A 23,921-nucleotide genomic window follows, 5' to 3' on the forward strand; every position below is an offset into this window, starting at 1 on the left:
GGGACAGAACATGCAGAGAGCGTCGGGGGTCATCTAGCCAGCTCTCGCCTGGTGCATTCGGGACAGTTAACAAAGATACATTTCACAGGGCATTACTCCATCACCGAGGGCTTTACACACAATTACTTCTAGCACCTCACTCAGTGAAGAGGATCTCATATGCCTGCTTTACAGAGAAAACGAGGCACAGGAAGGGGAAGTGGCTTGCCAAAAGCCACATGACCAGAGAGTAGCAGAACCCAGGACCCCTACCTCCAGACCTACTCAGCTCCCCAGATCACAATGCCTCTGGATTTAATCATCTTAAACCCACTGATAAATGTCTCTGTCCTAGGACTAGGCCTCAAGCTTCCTAAACAAGCAGGCAGGATGGAGAAGGTCCTGCCCCTGCCCCTGCCCCTCTCCCTCCCCCCCAATCCCATCTCCTTAAAGCCAGAGAGAGAGCCTAGAAGCACCTGTCCCTTATTTCCTGCTTCTTCTCATGTCCTTCAGGAGGGCTTCACCCCACTGCTGGCAGTTTCAGGAGAGCAGGGCAGATTGCCTTCCCTTTCGCCCCACCTTGCAAGCTCTGAACCCCTCCATCACCTGGCTGCACACCCCACCAGGGTCACTTATTGCAAATCCAGCACAGACACCACACTCGCTGCAGAGCGACTCCTTTCACCCAAGGCTTGCAGGCAGAATTATTTTGAAACAGGCCGAGCTCTAGCCTCTCGGTGGAAGATCCAACAGGATGCATAATGCAACGCACAGCGACAGGCAAAAGGCAATCAAGGCTGGCCACATGCATTCAGCAAATCACACAAGGGAACGCAAGCTGGAATGAAATGATATAAGGCGAGGGAACATTAGCTGAACTCCTAAGTGCATCTGCTTTGCTCTTTAATAGCTTACTTCTAATGGACCAGGTTCAGTAAATAATTTGATGGAGTAACTGTATTCACTGGCCATTAATTATAGTCTGAGATGCTCTCCATCCAAAGATGGGCAGCTGAGACACTGCGTTAACCCTTTCACCCCACCAAATATTAAAGGATCGGGCTGCAGGGGAGAAAATCAGTTATGTTGGGGAAAGGCAGCCACAAAAGAGTACAGAGGACCCCAGAGCAGCAGCTGGAATAATAGCCCAGCCCTCAGGTGTTATTTATTAGTAGTATCCAAGTGGCACCCAAAGGCCCCAGCTGAGCTCTGGGGCCTATTGCACCGGATGCTGTGCACACGCACACAGCAACAGCCCCTGCCCTGAACAGCTTGCAATTTAAAGAGACAAAGAAGAGATTATTAATCCCATTTTACAGAGAGAGGAAATCGAGGCCCACAGAGATTATGTGATTTACCCAAGGTCATACAGGAAGTGTGTGGCAGAGGTGTGGGAATTGACCCCAAACCTCTGGAGACCCAGCTGAGTGCCTTAACCACAAAACCTTCCTCTGAGAAGGTATATACAATGAAGGACCACCAGAGTACAGCTTTTTAATACCTATGAAAGGGTTAATCGACTCTCAGACCTTTCTAAGTCACAGCAAGGGCCCTTGTGGTCACTGATCAGCCACTAACAGCATCTCTGGAGAGCCAGATGGTTTTGTCTTTTATCCCACTGGTGGGGCGTTGCCACTAAGTCAGCTAAGGGACCTGTGGTGGGCAGCATTGGGATGACAGTCAGCCTGCATTGGTCTCCAGTATCGAGAGCATGGCAGCTCCTCTGCTTTCATAGGTCCATTACTCTCTTAAAGGGGACCTGCAAAGGGTCGTGCCCTGTTTGCTGCCTCATGGCACATAAAGTAGGGTTTTTTTCTAGCTTTTCACATAACAGATACAGCAGGAATGTCAAGTTTTGTCTCCCCTTGTAAGAGGGCATAAGTGGAGGTCTTGGATATGAATGGCAAGCAGCTCTTAGCCTTTCCTTACAGTTTCTGAATCTTTAACAGCAAGCTCTTTTCTCCAAACTGCTTATTGGACATTTGAGTTCAGCAGATGCCAAAAATAGTTTTAAACCATCCGAATTAATATCACTTTCCCACGTCATGAATCCAGTTTCGCTTCCTTTGTGATGCTTATATCTTAAGCCTCCTAAATTCTCCAGTATTCCAAACCGGCTTCCCAACAAGAAGTACCCTGGACCTGAATATCTAATGTACAGAAACCCAAGCAGCAAAACTTGGCCTGCAAAAACTCTTGAGGCCCACAATATGCATCAAAGCACCAAAAAACTGAGATGAACCTCATTTGTCTATCTCCCTGCAAAGGTTGCCTTTAACAAAGCTGTTAGAGTTGAGAGGCAAACTAGACAGCTATCATTATCCAAGACAAACACAATACTGGTGCAACAATAGCGAACCAGATCCCATATTTAGATGCCTGCTCTGTATTGGCTCCATTCACCTCCACGAAGCACCAGTCTAACCGTCTCATCAGAGAGTGACAACAGGAGGGAACCCAGCCCGGAGAGCGCAGCTGTGGGTATGTGACTGGCATGAGCAACATGTCAGAGATTAACGCCTGCCCAGCAAGATACGTACGTGCTGCTGCGGAACCGGCAGCTGAGCACATACTGTATTCTCCTCGGAGCAGTCAGTCAGTCAGCATAGCTTACAATTTCACACTGCCTCCAGCTAGGATTTAGAGAATACCGGCAGGGCTAGGAAAGGACAGTCAGTCTAGAAAGAAAGCATCAGGTAGATAAAATCTGTCTGTGCTTTCAGTTCAAACCTGTTCAGGACACGCACTGAAATTCTCTAGCTGCACGATATTCAGAAATAGCTGCACTTCCTGCCCCAGAAAGCTGGAGATAAGAAGCCGTCTTTCATCTCTAAGTCACTGATGTGAATCGAGCGCAAGCCAGGAGCTCTGCACCCACCAGCAGCTCCCCGCCCCGCCAGCTCACCTCTGCCTCTGAGCGTGCCACATGCTCGCTTTTTCTCCCAAACTCCCAGCGCTTGTGCCGCGAAACAGCTGTTTCGCACGGCAAGAACTGGGAGGGAGGGGGAACACAATGCGTTCAGGGAATAGGCGGGGCTGGGGTGGGGACAGAGACTTTGGGGAAGGGGTTGGAATGGGGACGGGGCATGGGCATGGAAAGGGTGGAGTCGGGGCGGGGCCATGGGGCACAAGCACCCACCGGCGCCGGGGAAAGTTGGCGCCTATGCCTCTGATGGCTGTTTAGTGACTAGCACGGGACAACAGCTTAGCCCAGCTCCCAGCACACAAATGCCCTCCACACCCACAGAGTATGTGCCCCTCTTTTAGCACTGCCAGCAGAACCCGCATTGAGTGGGCCATCCAGACAGGAGTTCTCTCCCCTCTGGAGACGGTCATTGACTCAGGAAGAGGACCTGCTGCTATCTGTTCTGCACTTCTCCTGGGGTGTGAACACGAGGCTCAGATCTCAGTACTGCCCAGCCAGTGCCAGATTCTAGCTTAATAATGGATTTAAAAAGCTGCAGCCTGACAGTTCAGGAGACAACCAGCATAACCTTGAGCAGGAGACAGGGAGCCTAGAACTCCTGGGTTCCAATTCAGGTGCGGACCCAGATTCCCTCTGTACAGTCAATTCACTTCTCCATGCCTTAATCTCCCCCACCCACCACCACTGCTGCTGAAGCAGGGTTCATTCATTACTGCTCATGAAAGCGTGAAGACACTAGGATGCCCATGACAATGGACACAGCTCAGTGAATGGTGGGACTTTCCATTCCCACCTCGGCCGGACAAAGATACTCCCTCGGAGATACATCTTTATACCCTGAATCAAACAAATTAGTACTGCCTCTGACATGGTTAGTTACTGGCCCCTGACGTGGCTAGTTATCACCCATCACCTTGTACACGTTGGTTTGATGAAAACATCTCTATTGATCACACGGTCATCCTGACCTGATCTTTTAGGAGGGGTCAGCGTGTTCCTGTTATCCTTGGGGAATGTGTTTGTACCATCCTGGATATTGGGATGTTCTGGTACCACTCTTCAGGAATGTGTCTGTGTGAGTGCTCTGTGCCTAGCACTTCTTAGGGATGTGTATTTCTGTAATATCAGCCCTGTTCTTGCCAGATTGCCTCCCTTCTGCGCTGCCTTCAGAGCTGGGTGACCGGAAAGCAGCAGCTGTTGGCCGGGCGCCCTACTCTGAAGGCCGCGCCCCCAGGAGCAAGGCAGAAGGAAGGGTGGCAATGCTATCTGATGCCATGCTTCTGTGCTGCTGCTGGCGGCAGCGCTGCCTTCAGAGCTGGGCTACTAGCCAGTGCTTTCCAGCCACCCAGCTCTGAAGGCAGCGCCGCCGTCAGCAGCAGTGCAGAAGGGTAGCAGTACTGCAACCCCCCCCATCAAAAAACTTCACACACACACACACACACACACACACGCACCTACCTCCTTTTTGGGTCAGGACCAGTGTTTCCTCTAATTTTTCCCATGCATGTGCAGAATGAATTTGGTTATCTGCACCAATATGGAGGTGATATGTGACACATCACCTCCATATTGGTGCATATAACAAAACTCATGTGGTGGGGGTGGGGCCAAGGGGTTTGGAGTGTGGGAGGGGGGCTCAGGGCTGGGGCAGAGGGTTGGGGTGCAGGGGGTGAGGGCTCCAGCTGGGGCTAGGAACGAGGGGCGTGGGGTCCAGGATGGGGGTCTGGACTGGGGCAGGGTGTTGGTGTGCAGGAGGGGTGAGGGCTCTGGCTGGGGGTGCAGGCTCTGGGGTGGGGCTGAAGATGAGGGATTTAGGGTGCAAGCTGCCTGGGTGCTATGGCAGGGAGAGAGGACTCTCCCCAGCAATCTCTCCCTGCCGCAACAGGTCCGTCCTGGGGGAAAGGCGCCACTCCCTGCCACAGCCCTGAGCCCCTGCGCAGGGCTTAATAGGCAGCTGTGCGGCTGCGCAGCTTAGAGGGAACTTAGGTCAGGACCCCTATGATTACAACACCATAAAACTTCAGATTTAAATAGCTGAAATCATGAAATTTATTATTTTTAAAATCCTATGACTGTGAAATTGACCAAAATGGACCGTGAACTTGGTATGGCCCTACTTATAAACCAGGGTATCCCCAGGAACCATCACACCTACCAGCGCTTATGTGTATCTGGCCACACAGCAGATGTGTGCAGTACGATCCTGACTCGGAATAAGCTTGTGCAGAGGTATCCAGCTTAGTGACGTAACTGATTAATGCACACATCCACACAAGCTTATTCTGAGTCAGTGGCATGGAGATCCCATGCCATCTGACCAAAAAGCGCCTTAACAGCCGACCACAGAAGAACCACGGACGCCCACATGCAAGCTGCCATCCGACCGATCCTGTCGATACACACACGCCAGTGGGAGTTTTATTGGGTGTGTAAAATACGTTCCAATAAGCCGGTGCCAGAGCCAGGGACACATTCTTGAGACAAGGGGGCCATATCACACCACAGCCAGGAGTACCTAGCTCAGGAGTATGGAGTCCACTGAATTCCCAGCAGACACATGCCAAAGAGGAGGAAGGTTTGCTTAGGCCACAGGTGTTAATACCCACAACGGGAAAAAGCCTTTGAAATGCTCAGTAGTGCTTAGGCAAAGGAGGCGGCAAAGAATTTGCATCGCAGGGAGAGCAGGATCATTCAAGTGTTTGGTTAAATAGGAAAGATACAGCACTAAGTTGAGTAGTGGAGAGAATGGAAGAACCAGCTTGCTCCGAACAGTTCTGGCTGCACAGACTCCAGTGCATGGGGGCCTGTGTTCAATGGCAATATAAATAATAAGCTGGGTTTAGATGATGAAAAGCTGACACAGTTAACCATTGGAGGCAGAGCGTTCTTCCAGTGCATGTGGGAAAGAGATACCATATGGCACCCTGACGGGCCAATTAACGCAAGGAAGGGGTGTGATCTGAGCACACGGCTGGGGGTATATCCACACAGCCAAAAAAAAGAACTAGTGTGTGGTCTTAACTCCAGTTGACTGTGACGAGTTAAAAGAGTGCTGAAGGCACGGCAGCTTGGGTTAGAAGCTTTAATAGTAAGTTTTAACCTTATAAGTTTTAACTCAAGCTGCTAACCTGCGTTGCCAGATCTTCACTGCCGTTTTAACTCAGGTTAGCTAACTCAGGTTAAGAGCAGGATTTTTTTTTGCAGTGTAGTTATGCCCTGGGGAGGCAGAATTCCTGGGTTCTTTTCCTGGCTCTGCCATTTGCTCATCCTTGTTCTCTCTGTGCGCCAGTTTCCCCTAGACATCAAATAGGGGTGACAAATTACCTGCTACACCAGCTGCTGCCAGGCTAAGGTCTGTGCCTTAAGTGCTGTGAGATCACCCCACCCAAGACACCGAGGGTGAAGGGCCTTTCTCAAGCCATTGGCTCATGAAGCTGTGATGAAGCGGAGGAAGGAAGAACACTTATATCAAGCTGACATGAACCCAAAGTCAGGGGCTATAATTTATGAGTGCCGATAGCCCCGGGGGAATGAACCTGCAAGTTTGCCCGGCACAGAAGACTACCAAGAGGCATGTTACAGTAGACCACACGTGTTTTAAAATAGATATTCAGGTAGGACAGGGCTGGCTCCTTTCCCTAGCTCGAGGTTTCAGATTTGCAATCCTGCATCCATAAGAGAGCAATGGAGGTGACCTTCATCTGCCTCAGCCAGCTAGCAGACTACTGCTTGGTTTTCCCTCAATCGTAGCAACACAGCTCTCTGGGTGCCTACATGGCCCATACCATTGCAGCAGCTTAGCCCCTGAACATCCACCAATTTATCCTCAACACAAGAGAGCTCAGCTCCCATTCGGGCACTCACATGAAATTAGCGAGGATCACCTTCAAAACGCGGTCCTAACACCGCACAGGACATCTGGGGAAATAGAACCCAGACCATCCCACTGCCAGTCCCCTGTTCCAACCACTAAACCAAACAGCGACCTCCACGTAGATTTCACACACACACACACGGTATCAGTCTGCCATGGAACACATTGAATAATAATTTAAAAGACTGTTTGGAGAAAGAATTCAAGCTGGGAATACTGAATTTAAAAATTAATCAAAGATTAATTATGGAACCATTTGGGTCAGTCAAGTTCTGTACAAAAGCAACATTCTCATTCTAGGGCAGAGGATAATCCACTTTGGAAGAGGAAATATATTTTAAACCCTTTTCACTCTGCTTAACTACCTCAGTGCATATTTTCATCAGCTTTTGGCTCCTTCCTCCAGCCTCCTAACTGGATACAGCTGCAGACTTTATAGCTTTTCCACTAATGCCACACACACGCTGCTCCCCTCCCCCACCGATTTATTTACCGTGTTATCTTAGGGAGACAGAGTGGGCGATTTTCGCCATTAGCTTGTAATATCAATCGCAAAAAAGGAGCTGGGGGTTCTGCCTCACACTTCAGGCACAATACCGAGGGTGAAGATCTTGCAACCACTGTATAGTTATCTATTTACGGCTACACATCACCAGTGTCCAGTCACCTGCCTCCCTCCTTTGCAGTACAAGCAGCGTTAACCATGCCAGAGCAAGCTTCACTTCAGAATACTTGCTCTTATACTAATGCTGCATTGATGCTAAGATCCCTAGGCTCCCCACCCACTATGAAAAAATCTGAAGGTAACCAGCTCACAAACTGGTAAATTCCTTCTCCACACCCATCATACCTAGCTTACCAGTGTAATGATCCCCTCCCTTCCCACTCGAATCCAAGGCAGAGTTTGAACCTAGGACCTTCTATAGCACAGCACAGACCTCTACCACGTGAGCCAGGGGGGAAACTTCATTAGCTGGCAGCAGCAGTTAGTTTAATCTTCCAGCCAACCAGCCACTAGAGGTGGACATGCTGCAAATTTGGCCAGCATGTTAAGCCTGTAAGAGTTTTAGGACCCACAAACACCCCTTTGACAAGTTACAGTGAATGCACAGGTTTCAGAGGAACAGCCGTGTTAGTCTGTATTCGCAAAAAGAAAAGGAGTACTTGTGGCACCTTAGAGACTAACCAATTTATTTGAGCATGAGCTTTCGTGAGCTACAGCTCACTTCATCAGATGTTATACCGTGGAAACTGCAGCAGACTTTATATACACACAGAGAATATGAAACAATACCTCCTCCCACCCCACTGTCCTGCTGGTAATAGCTTATCTAAAGTGATCAACAGGTGGGCCATTTCCAGCACAAATCCAGGTTTTCTCACCCTCCACCCCCCCCACACAAATTCACTCTCCTGCTGGTGCTAGCCCATCCAAAGTGACAACTCTTTACATAATCAAGTCGGGCTATTTCCTGCATAGATCCAGGTTTTCTCACATCCCCCCCACCCCCATACACACACAAACTCACTCTCCTGCTGGTAATAGCTCATCTAAACTGACCACTCTCCAAGTTTAAATCCAAGTTAAACCAGAACATCTGGGGGGGGGGGGGGGGGTAGGAAAAAACAAGAGGAAACAGGCTACCTTGCATAATGACTTAGCCACTCCCAGTCTCTATTTAAGCCTAAATTAATAGTATCCAATTTGCAAATGAATTCCAATTCAGCAGTTTCTCGCTGGAGTCTGGATTTGAAGTTTTTTTGTTTTAAGATAGCGACCTTCATGTCCGTGATTGCGTGACCAGAGAGATTGAAGTGTTCTCCGACTGGTTTATGAATGTTAGAATTCTTGACATCTGATTTGTGTCCATTTATTCTTTTACGTAGAGACTGTCCAGTTTGACCAATGTACATGGCAGAGGGGCATTGCTGGCACATGATGGCATATATCACATTGGTGGATGTGCAGGTGAACGAGCCTCTGATAGTGTGGCTGATGTTATTAGGCCCTGTGATGGTGTCCCCTGAATAGATATGTGGGCACAATCACTTTAGATAAGCTATTACCAGCAGGACAGTGGGGTGGGAGGAGGTATTGTTTCATATTCTCTGTGTGTATATAAAGTCTGCTGCAGTTTCCACGGTATAACATCTGATGAAGTGAGCTGTAGCTCACGAAAGCTCATGCTCAAATAAATTGGTTAGTCTCTAAGGTGCCACAAGTACTCCTTTTCTTTTAGTGAATGCACAGTGCTTTTGCAGGGAACTGCAGGCTGAAGGGATGGGACGCAGCATGAACGCAAACTGTTCTCTCTTTAAATCAAAGGCCAGTGCCCGCTCCATTAAAGGTGCTTAGGCAAGTTCCCTAATCAGTCTTCCCCAGAATTCTTATGACATTAAAAAAAAAAATCACCTACATTGCCCTTCTTAGTCAAAACATATGTTAAGTGTAGTATACACCACATTGATAGGTATTATGTGCACAATATTAATAGAATATAATTCTTTTTTAAGTGCTGGGAAGTTATGTTAACTGAATGTATTAGGCTCTTCCTACAATTCTGTTCACCACAACACTTCACAAAGCTGGAGTCAGCTTTGGCATTAGAAAATGGGACACTTGTTAAAGGCAAAATACATTAATGTTCTGCACTGGCAAAAGCCACGGAGGTACCTTCAAGGACCAGTACCTGGAATGTTGGTACCCAAAAAAAAGATAAGGAAGGTACAGAACAAGTGAAGGATGTGAGACAGCTTGGTGGGTTGGGTTTTAGGGATGTAGAGAGAGTTTTGTAACTTGTAAAATCATCTTATGAATACTGCTAGCTGAATTGCAAATCTTTGAAGCACACCTTCTGTGTAAGGTGAACACACTGCAAGAATTTGCTTCCCATACCTCCTTTCCATATCGCATTGTTGTGTCTTTAGACAATAACCAAACCAACTCTGTCTGGTCGAGGATTTTTAAGAACAAAATGGAAGTGCAGTCAAACAACTTGCCACACCTTGTGGAGTCAATGCCCTGATGAGCCCACGTCGGGGCAACTGGGATCAAACGTTAAAACTGACCATCTTTAGAATTTTATTGTGTTGCCTTTTTAATATTATTGTTATGACCATTTACAACCTCTTTCACCCCCACCACCAACCCCCATCACCATGGTACCCCGGCATCTCAAAAGGCTAAAATGGACACATTCAAAACCTCAGTAAGAAACCAAACATCATGACCCTCTGCAGCCCTCATCCGATCCTTAACGCTAGGAAACCAGGGGCACGTCTACACTGCAATAAGAGACCCACAGGGGGAGGGTCTCAGAGCCTAGGCCCAGCCTGAGCCTGAACATTTACACTGCTATTTTAACCCCCAGAGCCCGAGCCCACTGACCCGGGCTGAGTCTTGGTTCTGCACATTTTTTAGTGCAATGTAGATGTACTCCGGAAGTCCAGGTTTCCCTTTCTGCCTCAGAGACTCAGCTTAACCTGCTTCAAGCACTCTGACCAGGTGACCCCCACCACCTAGCCCAGTGGCCCAGCTAGCTGGCTCATCCGTGATCCTGTCTAAGACCTGGGACTTGCCTCCAGTGTTAACGTTTACAGGGGAAGGAGACTGTTGCATCTCAAACAGGGAGCAGAGGTTTAGCTGAGCGCAACAATGAGCAGCTAAGTATGGTGATGAACAAAAACTAAATGACTCCTCCCCATTCTAGATAACCTCACAGTAGATCCAGTGTCAGCTTTTCCCAGACTGGAGAGAAGGTGACCATTTCAGCCAACACAGTCATCATTATTCATAAACAACAAGATCTAAACTCTGTCCATTCAAATGTGTTTCACCGCGTTTCTGTGTTCTGAACTACGAGGGCTCAACCCTGCCCCACATCACTGGCATTACATCCCTGGACAATCACGTGTGTTTAGAAACATGCTAGCCAATAAGAGCAATATTCTACCTTTCTATATCCCCCCTTACCTCAAATCATTTCACAAACACACCTCCCTGTAGGACAATCACCTCTGCTTAAACAGCTTGCACAGTTTACGGACATGTCAGTCCATGGCCTGAAAAAAAATTGCAAGACACCTGCAAACAAAGGCCAGTATTAGACATGACGGAAGGAACTGGCACGGACCTCTAGGGGACCTGGAAGCCCAGTGCCCCCCTACTCCTGGGAAAGGAGACAGTGCGGAGATTCCTACCAGGGCTTTCTCAAAGGACAGTGCACAACTGCTTCCACCTTTCCTATCGGCCTCTGGCAAGTAGCAACCTCAGCCCTGGGCTCCTGTTTTGTTGATGGAAGAGAAAAAGACCCTCCCCCTCCCCCCCCCCCCAAAAAAAAGACTCCCTGGTACTTTTGGAATGTGGGAGGGGTAGGAAATAGACACGGGGTAAAAGAGGTTTGATAGTCTACCCTGTACCCTATCCCTCCTCTGCCTCTGTTTTCAGCTCCTCCACCCCGCGCAAACAGCTGAAGTGCTCCTTACTGCTGATCACAGCTTTAGCCCAAGCAGCCGCTAAGTGCAACTGACAGGATTCTTGACTTTTCCCTGGGGCTCACAGCTGCAGTGTAACTGCCCAGGGTCTTGCTCCTTCCGCACTGCCGCGCCTTGGGAGAGATACAAGCAGCAGCCTTGCAGACACAGAACCACTATGCAGCACTAGTTCATACTCTGTGGGTTTTCTTTGTCATCACAATGAGATGAACATCAGTTTCTACATAACAAATGTGTAAGGCCAGCGGTTCTCAAATGCGGTCACCAGGGGCTTTTCTTGCAGCCACAGCCTCATGGACTGTTATGGGGGGCGGGGGCAAAATAGCAGCCCCTTCCTGTTGCTCCTGGATGCCCGGCCTTGGTGTCGATTGCTGGGGCCACCAGCACTGGTTGGGCCCTGCTCCCCCTGTGGAGGTACCTGGGGCACAATGCTGAAGGACAGGCAGCTGGTGAGTTTCCCAACTTCCCAGGCTTTGGGCTTCAGCCCTGGGGTGGCAGGGCAGCACACTCTGGCCACAGGGCTTTGGGCTCCAGCCCTCCACTGCCTCCCGCCGGCACCTCCCCGGACCCCTTCCCCCCACTCCATCTAGGGCTTAATTTCTCCCCAGGCTTGTTGACAGGGCTGAGTAAGTCTGCTGTGAATAGTGATACTTCTGTTTGTTAATATCACTTTTCACAACAGACTTATTAGCTAGCAATACATAAATTACAGTGATTTGGCAGTGTATATTTATTTGTTTTTCCTAAAGCTAAATTAAGTATTTTAGGAAAAAACTTGAGAGCGGCCACCAGCAAGAGTTGGTGGCCGCACTCTGAGGCCACCAAAAAATTTGTTCTGAGAACCGCTGTATCTAGGCCCTCTATTTGACACTTTGGCAAGAAGGAAATTTTCCCTAGAGAGTAAACTGATGGCGTCAGGAATTAGTCAGCTGCATCAGTCTCCTCTTCACGTCAATCTAAGTTTGAGAAAATAGTCACAAGAAGGTGCCAACTCCTCATTCCACACACAGCGTTACGTTGAATTCACCCAAAGCTAGGGACACCCTGCGCAGATACCAAATCTGGATCTGCATCTGATCCGCAAACATGGTACACGGGGATCTGCAGATTTGCAGGGCTCTAGCCATGGGGACGCTGCAGAGCTGAAGACACAGACCCCGCAGCCTTGTGTGGCAGCAGGAGCGGGCACTGGGCAGGGAGCCAAGGTTCTTCAGCTCTAGGTACGGCTCTGTCCAACTTCTTATGCCCTGCCCATCACATAGGACGTGCCAGACTGGATCAGACTTCTGGTCGATATAATCCAGTATCCTGTCTCTGACAGTGGCTAGAACTAGCTGCTTCAGAGGAAGGTTCAGAAAACCCCACAGCAGGCAGATTATGCCAGTTTCCCCCTCCCCCACGAAGGTTTCCCTCCAAATCCCTAACCGTGAGAGATCAGCTTAAAGCCCTGAAACAGGAGCAGTAACTATTATCACTCTGCATTTTCTTCGTATCCATATAAATGTCCAGTCCCTTTTTGTTGCTACATTTTCAGCCTCAACAGCATCCAGTAGCAATGGGTTCTACAGGCTAATTATTCACCATGTGAAAATGTGTTTCCTTTGATCAGTTTTGAATTTCCAGCCTTTTCACTTCAATGAATGTCCCTTTGTTCTTGTGCTATGAGACAGAGAACAGACGCTCCCAATCTACCTCCACTGGACCATACAGACAAGTCATGTCATCACTTTGTGCTTCGCTTTCCCACTCTGTTAAATGGGGATATCAATTCTGACCTACTCCGTGGGACGAGGTGTGAAGTTTTCTGAGTAGACAAGAGTGGACAGTTATTGGTCTGCGTGAAGTGGGGGAGTACTGTTAATATTGGCCCAGTTTTATTATTTTGTATAGTAATTAGCTGAATATGCATCTAGACTCATTGATTTTAGGGCCAGAAGGGACAACTATGATCTAGTCTGACCTCCTGCATAACAAAGGCTAGCGGAGTACTGTTCAAGGGCTCTGTTTTTCATTTCCAGCATCTGGCCTGTAGGCATCTGATACATGAGGAAGTATCATTGCTCCCCTGTTCCTCTCTCTGTCTCTCTCACACACACACATACCCACCCAGCTCCAGAAGGGAGAATTGCTGTCTTGCCCTTCCTGAGGCTGCTGCATGGTAGGGTGTCTGCTAATCTACCCTTCCCCCAGGCTCCATATTTTGGGCAGCTGCTGCCTCCCACACACCTCCAATACCAGCCTCTGCAGCAGCTCAGAGCTGTGCTAAGCATGAATTTGACATGTTCTTCTCAGTTTCACAGCCACACATTAAGTTCCCAAAGGCTCCAGTGAAAATCACTAGGATCTTCCCCACTAAGGGCACCATTTTCAAAGGCACTGAGCACCCACCAATTCCACTGGAGCTCAGCATCCTGGAAAAGTTGGGCTATTTTAAAAAAAGAATAAAAGCTTAGATTCTGCAGGAACTAAGGGTTCATGCCCCGGACTCACCAGTAAGGTAGCAGCATTTGAGTGCTGATAGAATTGTCAAAATGCCATAGAACCCCTTTCTACACAGACTCTGCTGTGGGCCATGTCTACTACCAATCCCACTGGCTTCAAAACCAGCGTTCCCTGTATCTCAGGTACCTAAATGATCCAGAATTCCTACTCATTTCCATTTACCCCTCTCTCATCACACCCTCGCCCCAGCACTTCTACAGCCAGGCTACCAAGAAACACACCATCAGACCTTAATACCCAGTAATATATAGGGGGAGAGCTCACCACGCGCCCCAGCTGCATTGCTCCTTCCCTGGCACACTAGTTATTGTCCCAGCCGCTCAACAGACATTTCCCTGGCAGGGCTATATTCATTGTGGGGAGAGAGGCTCCCAGCCAAGCCAGGCTCAGCACAGCTCCGGCTGAATCAAGGAGTTCCAGCCCAGCGGCTGCCTGCAGAACCCACAAGGAGCAGGTAACCTACAGAGACAAGAGACCCACTAGAGACAGGGGAGATTAGCCAGCTGAAGAGCAGGGCTGGCGGTCACACTTCTGCATTCTTACCGGAGGCTGCAGCATGAACTTTGCTTTGCTTTTCCACTCTCCAGCTGCCTCTACCCGCTGAAAAACCTCCCCAGCAACCAGCCAGGGAACCCGCAGCAGACAGACCGACCCTGCCTTGGAGAGAGAGTTTCTCTTGGTGTCACAGGGGAAACTCCCCTCCCCACAGATGCCCAGGGAAGGGAAGGGAAGAGGGGGTGAGGAACGAACAAGGGTGGGAAGGAAGGAGGGGCGGGGGAGAGGAAGGGAAGAATTGAGCGGAGCAGGCAAGGAAGGGGAGAAGGAGAAGGAGGGGGAGCAGACGAGAGGAGTCGGAGCAGAGCAGGGGGGAGCTGAGGCAGGAAACAACTAGGGGGAAGCAGGGCGTGGGAGGGGAGCTGGGAGACTGGGACGAGGCAGGAAGGGGGCTGGGGCAGGTGGGGGAAGTGGGGCGGGAGCAGGGGGACTGGGGTGGGGCAGGTGAGGCTGGGGCAGCGGGGATGGACTGGGGCAGGTGGCAGCAGCAAGGGGGCGTGGCGGGTGGGAGCTAGGGTAGACTGAAGGGGGCAGGAAGGGATCGGGGTAGATGGGGGGCAGCGTAGGAAGGGGCCAGGGGACCAGGACAGGTGAGGGGGGACGGGGAGGCGGGAATTGACTGCGGCAGGCGGGGGGGGGGGGAGGAAGGGGCCTGGGGCTGGCGGGGTACATGACAGGGAAGGTGGGTGGTCGAGAAGAGACCGGGGCAGATGAGGGGGAAGGGGTGGGGGCGGGGCCGGCGGGGTACATGAGGGGGAAAGTGGGGGGTCGAGAAGAGACCGGGGTAGATGAGGGGGAAGAGGTGGGGGCGGGGCACATGAGGGGGAAGGTGGGGGGTCGAGAAGAGACCGGGGCAGATGAGGGGGCGGGGTAGATGAGGGGGAAGGGGTGGGGGCGGGGACGGCGGGGTACATGATGGGGAAGGTGGGGGGTCGAGAAGAGACCGGGGTAGATGAGGGGGAAGAGGTGGGGGCGGGGCACATGAGGGGGAAGGTGGGGGGTCGAGAAGAGACCGGGGCAGATGAGGGGGCGGGGTAGATGAGGAGGAAGAGGTGGGGGCGGGGCACATGAGGGGGAAGGTGGGGGGTCGAGAAGAGACCGGGGCAGATGAGGGGGCGGGGTAGATGAGGGGGAAGGGGTGGGGGCGGGGCCGGCGGGGCACATGAGGGGGAAGGTGGGGGGTCGAGAAGAGACCGGGGCAGATGAGGGGGCGGGGTAGATGAGGGGGAAGAGGTGGGGGCGGGACACATGAGGGGGAAGGTGGGGGGTCGAGAAGGGACCGGGGTAGATGAGGGGGAAGGGGCGGGGCCGGTGGGGGGCGGGGTACATGAGGGGGAAAGTGGGGGGTAGATGAGGGGGCGGGGTACATGAGGGGGGAGGGGCGGGGCCGGGAGTGCGGGAGGGGCCGGGCAGAGCGCGGGGCTCCGCCCCCCGGACTCACCGCTCCCCGGCGCCCGCAGCCCCGCAGCGCTGCCCAAAGCCCCCCGCGACCCGCTCTCCGGACACGCCCCCGCCCGCTCTCATTGGCCCGATCTCGTCCCCGCCTCCTCGCTCGCTCATTGGCCAGGGCGGTTCCGGGGCCTGTGAGGGCACTAGGCGGTCCCTCCTTACGGGGGGCGGGACCTAGGGGGAGGGGTCACCCAGTTGCGGGGCGACGGCTCACGAATGGACCAATGACAAGCCCATGGGGTGGGACTGTGAGTCTGGGACTGGCAGCCAGGACTCACCCCATGTGCTTCCCTGAGTCAGCCGTGTGCTGCTGGGGGCCCCACTCCCTGGGGGCTGGGTCCCTCCCCACCCTCTGCCCATCCTCCCCTTCCTTCCTTCCTTCCCAATCTCACCCCCCCTTTCTCCATCCCCCCCTTCCTTCCCCATCTCACCCCCCCTTCACCTAGCCCACCCCCTTGGGCCCACTGCCCATCCCCCCCCTTCCTTCCCAATTTCACCCCCCCCTTTGGGCCCACTGTCCATCCCCCCCTTCCTTCCCAATCTCACCCCCCCTTTGTCCATCCCCCCCTTCCTTCCCAATCTCACCCCCCGCTTCACCTAGCCCACCCCCTTGGGCCCACTGCCCCTTCCCGTCCCCCTCTGCTGAATTCAGACTGAATGCTCGGCTGCGAACACTGTAACTGGGCACCAAGTGTGTCCGGAAAAGCCCAAGTCGTCCCTGCTGAGGTGTGTCCTCCGCCTGCATCGGCAGGTGCTTACCTCCATCCTCGGCACAGCTGTGCACACCTGCCTCTCCCTGGGTGCTCAGCCCCCGCCTCCGCACAGCTGTGGGCTCTGTTGTGTACTCTGCCAAATGTATGGAGGAAGGGGATTCCCCCCAACCCCAACATTCTCATGAACGAATTATCTGCCCCCCTCCCCCACAACATCTGCCCATCCCCCAGACCAACAATTATCCCAGCTCAAACCTCCGATGTGCCCCACAAGCCCGCACCAGATCTGCTGCCTCCTACTCCCCAACATACGTCACTTCTTTCTCCCGCTCCCTAAAATCAGAGCTGTCCCCCCTCCTGTCAGTTCTGCCCCTGCCCCCTCCCCCAACATCAGCTCTAATCACACGGGTCCCTTCTGGCTTTACAATCGAGGAAAGACCCCCAGTTTTAGGGGGGTTAAAACTTTGAGAGACTCTGTCCCTTTAACATGCAGGAGACTACGAGTCCCAGTCCCCAGTGGGTGCCGGACATGATGGGACTGGTGGCCGCTGGGGGTCGGGGGGCTGCGGTGAATGGGGAAGGTGGTTCCCCTGAAGGGCCCGAGCCTCCCTCTCTTACCTAGCTACAGCATCCATTGGATGGGGCTCACAAGCCCCTTCTCCCTGGGCCAGCGGGCAGCTGCCCTTTTTCACCTGACTCATTTGTGCGGGTGCCTGTGGGTTCTTGTCATGAGGCTGACGAGCTGCTCAGTGCATCGGACAGGCTCGGCGTCCCGGGCAAGTTGAACTTGGTGTAAGGAAGGGGATGGAGGTACTTCTGGGCCCGAGAGTGCTCCTCATCCACCTCCCTCCAGGAACAAACTGACCAGGTCAGGGCCACCTGGAAACTCTCACAGGGACAGGTGGTCGGGGAAACACCTCCGGGGTTTCTCCACCATGAATGCAGCATGGGGGTCCTGAGCCTGTCCTTCGGGGTCTCAGTCTCACGGGGTCAGACTCAGTCAATGGCACGTAGGCTCCCGGCAGCCTGCGTGTTGGCTCTAGAGAAGAACGCACTGCGCGTGAGCGTGTGTTGGAGTGCAGGGCCCATGTGCTGACATTCCGGTCCCTGCGACGTGATCCTTGCGACAGCGCCCGTCAGGGCCTTAGAGGGGTGACTCATGGCCATGGTGGAGCCGTCGGTCCACCCGCCGGAGTATCATGACCAGCAGTTGTAACATGATGGGCCTCAACTCTGCTGCCAGGGGAGGGCGCCCCCAGATTTTGCTGGAGCCAGTTCGGGGAACTCCCTCCTTCGCTCTACTCTCGGGCCTGGTCCGCCCTGGGCAACGGACCTGAGCGAAGACTGCTGCTCCCCACCGCCAGGGAGGTGGGGTCCGACAGCTCTTTTCCTCCGGGGCGGTTGAACTGGTGGCCGGTTTGGAATGAGAAACTTTCCAGACCTTTTCCCTGGGGCTTTTCCCTGGGGTTGACCTGGTGGCTGGTCGGAGCCGGGTTGGATCCTGGCGGCCCGTTTGCACTCAAGAAAAAATGGCTGCTCCTTTTCACTGGGGGACCCGGGGTCGGGGACTGGGGGTACAGCACCCCCAGGTGTCACTGTGAGAAGGTGGCCGGGGCTGCTGTCAGAAGCACACAACATGCTTTGCAGCAGAGGCCCCGCCCAGTCTGTGCGGCGGTCCCCACTAGCGGGGGAGGAGGAACTTTTTTTGGGGGCGGTGGGTGAGGCTGTTGGCCCCAGATGCCAGTCGGGGGGCTCCACTCCCAGCCCCGCCGCTGAGTATCTGCTGCAGGACCCGCCGCCCAGGGCTCAGGCTACGCTCCTGGCCCAGGGTCCCCCGGCTGCCGCCTGGCCCCACCACCCTCCCTCAGCTCCCATGCCCAGGGTCCCCTGGCTGCCTTGCGACCCCGTGCCCTGGGGAGCTCTGGCTACGCTCCCGGCCCCTCACCCCACGGCTGCCGCCCTCTGCCCCGGGGCTCTGCTCCTGGGGTCCCCTAGCTCCGCTCCTGGCCCCGCCACTGATTATCAGCTGCAGGACCCTCTGCCCAGGCCTCAGACTCCGCTCCAGGCCCCGGGTCCCCCGGCTGCCGCCTGGCCCTGCCACCCTCCCTCAGCTCCCGCGCCCAGGGTCCCCCGGCTGCCCGCTGGCCCCGCGCCCTGGGGGGCTCTGGTTCCGGCTCCACACTGGCAGCGAGAGGGCTAGGGAGAGCCTCGGGACCCGATTATGTTCCACGGAGATGGGTGTTAAAAGACGGTGACCTATCCCAGGTCAGGGCTGATCCAGAAGGAGAGCAGCGCTCCATTTCTTTTGGTGGGAGAGAATCCTGGTTGCAGCCCTGGGCCTGCACTCGCCTGCCAGCCTGATGAGCTCCTACCAAGGGGATCAACCGGACCCTGGAGACAAGCCCTGAACAGAAGGGCGGGGTCCCAGCGAACATTCGCTGGACGAGCCTGCTTGGAGCGGTGGGATTGTTTTGGTTCCTGATTCCCTTTGGACGTTGGTGGGAAGTGGGCCTTGGCCCACCGCCACCTCACACCTCGCAGAGACATGCCGCTGGGTGAGTTGTGCCCTGGCAGGCCACAAGAAGTCACTACAAAAGGTCCCCCCCTGCTCTCCTGCTGGTAATAGCTCACCTTAAGTGGTCACTCTCGTGACAGTGTGTATGGTAACACCTATTGTTTCATGTTCTCTATGAATCTCCCCACTGTATTTTCCACTGAATGCATCCGATGAAGTGAGCTTTAGCTCACGAAAGCTTATGCTCAAAGAAATTTGTTAGTCTCTAAGGTGCCACAAGTCCTCCTTTTCTTTTTGGAGAATCCACCATGACCCTTGGTACATTGTTCCAATGGTTAATTACACTCCCCATTAAAAACATATGCCTTATTTCCAGTCTGAAACCTTCCCTCCGCCCCCTGCTGGGTTGACAGCAGGGTTTGAACCCAGAACTTTCTTGTGCGAAACGTTCTGTTTGTAGAGCATCCTTTCATGGTTGGAGTGGCATAATATGACCCCTGTGTATGTGAAATTTAAAATAACCAAGCCTGCCGCTCAGGAAATGCTCCATTAATGAAGTACAATAACTCCTCACTTAAAGTCATCCCGGTTAATGTTGTTTCGTTGTTACGTTGCTGATCCATTAGGAACATGCTTGTTTAAGTTCCACAGTGCTCCCTTATAACGTGGTTTGGCAGCCACCTGCTTTATCCACTGCTTGCAGGAAGAGCAGCCCGGTGGAGCTAGCTTGGAGGGGGGGGGTGTCTTAGAGCCATGGTGGGCCGGCAGCCCCCCTATCAGCTCCCCGCTCCCCTAAGTTCCCTGTGTGGCAGCAGTTCAGCTGTCCCTCCCCCCACTGCCGTGTGATGCTCCTGCCCTCTGCCCTGGAGCTGCTCCCTGGAGCCTCCTGCTTGCTGTGCAGGAATGACGGCGGCTAACGTCAGGGTGTCCCCCTCCCCCCTGCCCCCCACTTACGCCATCTCCATAGAGCCACCTAGAATTTACATTTGCAGATACTGTTGCAGTAGGAATGAACTTTTATGAAGTAGTGACTTCTCCTCTGGATGTATTGTGTGTGAGAGATTCTTGACTCACAGGAACATGGGAACAGCCAGACTGGATCTGACAAGTGTTCCTCTAGCCCAGTATCCTTCCTTCGACAGGGGCCAACACTAGGTGCTTCAGAGGAAGGTGTAAGGACCCTATCGCTAGGCAGATATGGGAGAATCATAGAATATCAGGGTTGGAAGGGACTTCAGGAGGTCATCTAGTCCAACCCCCTGCTCAAAGCAGGACCTAATCCCCAACTAAATCATCCCAGCCAGGGTTTTCTCAAGCCTGACCTTAAAAACCTCTAAAGAAGGAGATTCCACCACTTCCCTAGGTAACCCATTCCAGTGCTTCAGCACCCTTCTAGTGAAAAAGTTTTTCCTAATATCTAACCTAAACCTCCCCCGCTGGGTGAATCTGCCACCATGAAGGTCTTGTCTTGATCTCTAATAATAGAAGATGGGTTTAAAGCCCTGAAAAAGGTTTATCTCCCTTTCAATACTCTTTTTTTTAAGCATTATGTATTATAATCTTGGATATTCTTATTATCCATATGAACATCCAATCCCGCTTTGACTCTTCCTAAAGTCTCAACAACATCCTGTACCAAGGAGTTCCACAGGTTAATTTACAGCTGGAATGAAAAAGTAATCTATATTTTTCACAAAATTCTGCCAGGGGAGGATACACTTAGTTTCCAGCCCCTTAATTCCATCCTGTTTCAGGTGACACCAAATCTTACACGCTGTTATGCTATCAATAAAAATAGGTCAAGATTTTCCCAAATAAGGGCCCAGAGTTTGGCTCCTTATTCTGTATTTAGGTGCCTAAATAAGTGCTAAGCACCCAACAGCCCCCATTGACTCTGGTGGGGGATGCTGGTGCTTCATATATTTGAAAATGAGGCCACTTCATGTGGATTGAGGAGTCTAACTGTAGGCTCCTACTTTTGAAAATCTTGGTCTTTCTATACTTTTTCAAGGACAAAGTCGAAATATTGCCAGAGGAAGTTGCGTGAATGGAATCACCTTGTCCCAGAGGTGCTGGCTCTTCCCTTGGCAGTGGTCACAAAAAAGAGGTTTTTGGTTAAGTGAGTAAAGAAAATGAATAGATTTTTCCAGTCCCTTATTGTCCTTCTGCATAGCTCACACAGCCCAGGTTGAATATCAACAGCACGTCACTGCAAGGTCAGTTTCTGGTTCCCTGGTACTTGCAGGCTGTTTCATTACTGATGCTACAGCCAAGCAAAAAATTGGCGTTCTATCCCCAGATCTTCCACTGACTTGCTGTGGGACCTTGGGCAAGACACTCTGTGCATCTCTTTCACCCTTCCTCTGTCTTGTCTCTTCAGACCATAAGCTCTTTGGATCAGGAACTCTCTCTGTGTTTGTACAGCACCGAGCACAATCGGGCTGGGACCTCAGTTAGGCTTGGAGATGCTACTGAAATACAAATAATAATGGAAAGGGATCAATTCACATTCTATTTTTAAACAGAGCCTGAAACTGGGGCCTAACCGGCTCTTAATCTCCCCATCAAAGGGAGGGAATCCAACGTTATGCACGCATTTGAAAAACCCTAACCTTTCCCATTGAAGCATCTGATTTATATCATAATCAGGAAAGGCAAAGAGTCCAATGTGTTTTCCCTTAACGATGTGTCCTAGGTCCTGTGACCTGGACCTATTGCAGGTAGGCACCAGTAGCAGAAAGGTCTGTTGGAAGAGCATTGAATGTCTGGCACAAACTTTTGTTGAATTTTATTTTCCAATATGATTTGACTCTCTGTCTAGGTTTTTCCGTGGCCCACGTTGCCGTGATATCTTGGGGCCGTGGGGTCTGAAACTGGGGTTCCCAGGCTTTATCACCATATCTCAATTCACCTCCCCTCATATCGTCCCAACTCCAGCAATTGCTCACAGGGAAATCTTTAATATGGTTTTAGTTGTTGAGTAGGGTGTGATGATAAGCCTTCGCCAAAGGGAATTGTTAACAGCTTGTGGCCTATTCTGAAGAAGGTGGCAGCTATTAAACAACCACTGCTGCTTTTCATAAAGCTTGCCCAGTTTAAAATACCCAGGGGTACAGAAATAGTCACTCTTCATATTGAAAAGTGTTGGAGAAAGGCGCCTTGGAAAAGGTCAGAGCTATTGTAAGGGCTGTAAATATTCCATTGCTCCTGTGTGTGCCATACGTGACCTAAGGATAATCCCAGGATTTAGGTTTTCCAGAGATGTTGCTCCCTCCAAAACAAATTCAATTAAACGAGGGGAAAAACGCCGCTGGGGGAGCTGCCAAGCCAGTGGTTCGTTCTGGCTGTTTCCTCCTCGGTGCTAAGCTCCTGTGGTAAATTGCTTCTGCATAGCTGAGAGAAATTGGTCAAAATAAATCAGCCAGGAGCACTAGCACATGTTCTGAAAAGAGAGCAGAATTTGCTAAACTAATCAGGATAATATCCAAATTGATGGGCTTGCCGATACCAACCACGTGTGCCTTCTGGGGAGTCTTGTGCATTGCAGCAATGTCTGCCAGGAGGCCTAACGCAAGAGGGACTGGTTAGGCTCTAAAATTGGACCACTGAGTTGCTTGTTTCATTAGAAAGCCGACTGAGCTAGTCATTGGAGAGTTGAACACTCTTTGGGATCCTTTTCAATTTAAGGCCAGAAGGACCCGATACGATCATCTAGTTTGACCTTCTGCACAGCACAGGCTGGAGAATCTTGCCCAACGATTTTGGCTTCAAGCCCATAGCTTCTGTTTGAGCTAGAGCATATCTTTTAAAGAGACATCTAGTTTTGATTTAAAGACTCCAAGTGGTGAAGAATCCATCACTTCCCTAGGTAAGCTGTTGTGATCGTTAATTACCTTCAATGTTCACAATGAGTACCTTATTTCTAGTCTGAATGTGTCTAGCTTCACCTTCCAGCCATTGGATCTCATTCTGCCTTTTGCAGCTAGAATATAGAGCCATCTGCTGTCAGAAATCTCTTCTACATGTAAGTACTTGGAGACTGTGATCAAGTCACCTGTTGACCTTCTCTTGGATAATAGTCTATCACAGTGAGGCATGTTTTCAAGACCTCTATAGCAGTTGGTATTGACTCTAGCCATTCTTGGGGTAACAGGAAAGGTACCATTGCCTGGAATGGAGTGGTGTTCTTGCTACTTCTAATCTAATCTAATCTAATCTAATCTAATCGCCTTCTATGATGAGATTACTGGTTCTGTGGATGAAGGGAAAGCAGTGGATGTATTGTTTCTTGACTTTAGCAAAGCTTTTGACACGGTCTCCCACAGTATTCTTGTCAGCAAGTTAAGGAAGTATGGGCTGGATGAATGCACTACAAGGTGGGTAGAAAGCTGGCTAGATTGTCGGGCTCAACGGGTAGTTATCAATGGCTCCATGTCTAGTTGGCAGCCGGTATCAAGTGGAGTGCCCCAAGGGTCGGTCCTGGGGCCGGTTTTGTTCAATATCTTCATAAATGATCTGGAGGATGGTGTGGATTGCACTCTCAGCAAATTTGCGGATGATACTAAACTGGGAGGAGTGGTAGATACGCTGGAGGGGAGGGATAGGATACAGAAGGACCTAGACAAATTGGAGGATTGGGCCAAAAGAAATCTGATGAGGTTCAATAAGGATAAGTGCAGGGTCCTGCACTTAGGACGGAAGAACCCAATGCACAGCTACAGACTAGGGACCGATTGGCTAGGCAGCAGTTCTGCGGAAAAGGACCTAGGGGTGACAGTGGACGAGAAGCTGGATATGAGTCAGCAGTGTGCCCTTGTTGCCAAGAAGGCCAATGGCATTTTGGGATGCATAAGTAGGGGCATAGCGAGCAGATCGAGGGACGTGATCGTTCCCCTCTATTCGACATTGGTGAGG

General features: G+C 51.6%; 1 protein-coding gene across 6 annotated transcripts in view; it reads right to left on the reverse strand.

Moving 5' to 3' along the window:
* ADISSP (adipose secreted signaling protein) overlaps positions 1 to 23,921 on the reverse strand; it is a 163,619-nt gene that overhangs the window by 134,490 nt on the left and 5,208 nt on the right. For 3 of the 6 annotated variants that reach the window (XR_012668253.1, XR_012668252.1, XM_048846465.2), the window contains exon 1: positions 14,319 to 14,710. The exons of 1 other annotated variant lie outside the window; for it this stretch is intronic. The gene's annotated coding sequence lies outside the window, so the exon portion shown is untranslated. Of the gene's footprint in view, positions 1 to 7,638; positions 7,658 to 14,318; positions 14,711 to 23,921 lie in introns of those variants that run through there. 2 more of the 6 variants (XM_048846461.2, XM_048846464.2) reach the window with 2 other exon arrangements.

Source organism: Caretta caretta, chromosome 4, assembly GCF_965140235.1.
Source record: "Caretta caretta isolate rCarCar2 chromosome 4, rCarCar1.hap1, whole genome shotgun sequence".
Taxonomy (NCBI): Eukaryota; Metazoa; Chordata; order Testudines; family Cheloniidae; genus Caretta; species Caretta caretta.